The following is a 963-nucleotide window of genomic DNA, read 5'->3' on the forward strand; positions in this document are numbered from 1 at the left end:
AGTCAGCAGAAAGGAGAGGCGAGGACATCCCTTCCAGTCGGAGGGCTCGGCGTAGCGACGGCGCGGGCGAGGAAGAGGATACCGATCGGCCGATGGCGACAGCACGAACAGACGGGCGGGCGGGTGGCTGCCGGCGGGCGAGCGAGCGAGCGAATCTGACGCGGCGCTGGGCGTGGAACGACGGCGACAGCGAGGGCGAGGGAGCTCACTAGGAGGCGGACGCGTGGTCGGCGGAAGAATCGGGGACGCGCCGGCCGTGTAGAGTCGATCGCACGCCGGGTTACGCGGGTCCGACCGTCGGAATAAATGAGAGGCGAAAGCACTCCTTCGAGTCGGCGAGCCAATCCGATCAACGACTACCCTACATAGTAATCTGGACCCCCATGGGGTGTAGTAACGGAAAGTAACGGAAACTAGCGGAAAGTAACGGGAACTAACGGAAACTAACGGAAAGTAACGGGAGAACTAACAGCACATATGGGGAGCCCTATGACACACTTACGGAGTCAAAGGGTCAAAGGTCAGGGGTCAAGGTAACCCTAACCCTAACCGTAGCCCTAACACTAACCCTAACTCTAACCCTAACCCTAACCCTAACGCTAACCCTAACCCTAACCCTAACCGTAGCCCTAACCCTAACCCTAACGCTAACCCTAAACCTAACCCTAACGCTAACCCTAACCCTAACGCTAACGCTAACCCTAACCCTAAACGTAACCCTAACCCTAACCCTAACCCTAACCCTAACGCTAACCCTAACCGTAGCCCTAACCCTAACCCTAACTCTAACCCTAACCCTAACCCTAACGCTAACCCTAAACCTAACCCTAACCCTAACGCTAACGCTAACCCTAACCCTAAACGTAACCCTAACCCTAACCCTAACCCTAACCCTAACGCTAACCTTAACCCTAACCCTAACCCTAACCCTAACTCTAAACATAACCCTAACCCTAGCTCTAA

This window comes from Octopus bimaculoides, chromosome 4 (assembly GCF_001194135.2).
Source record: "Octopus bimaculoides isolate UCB-OBI-ISO-001 chromosome 4, ASM119413v2, whole genome shotgun sequence".
In the NCBI taxonomy this organism is placed as follows: Eukaryota; Metazoa; Mollusca; class Cephalopoda; order Octopoda; family Octopodidae; genus Octopus; species Octopus bimaculoides.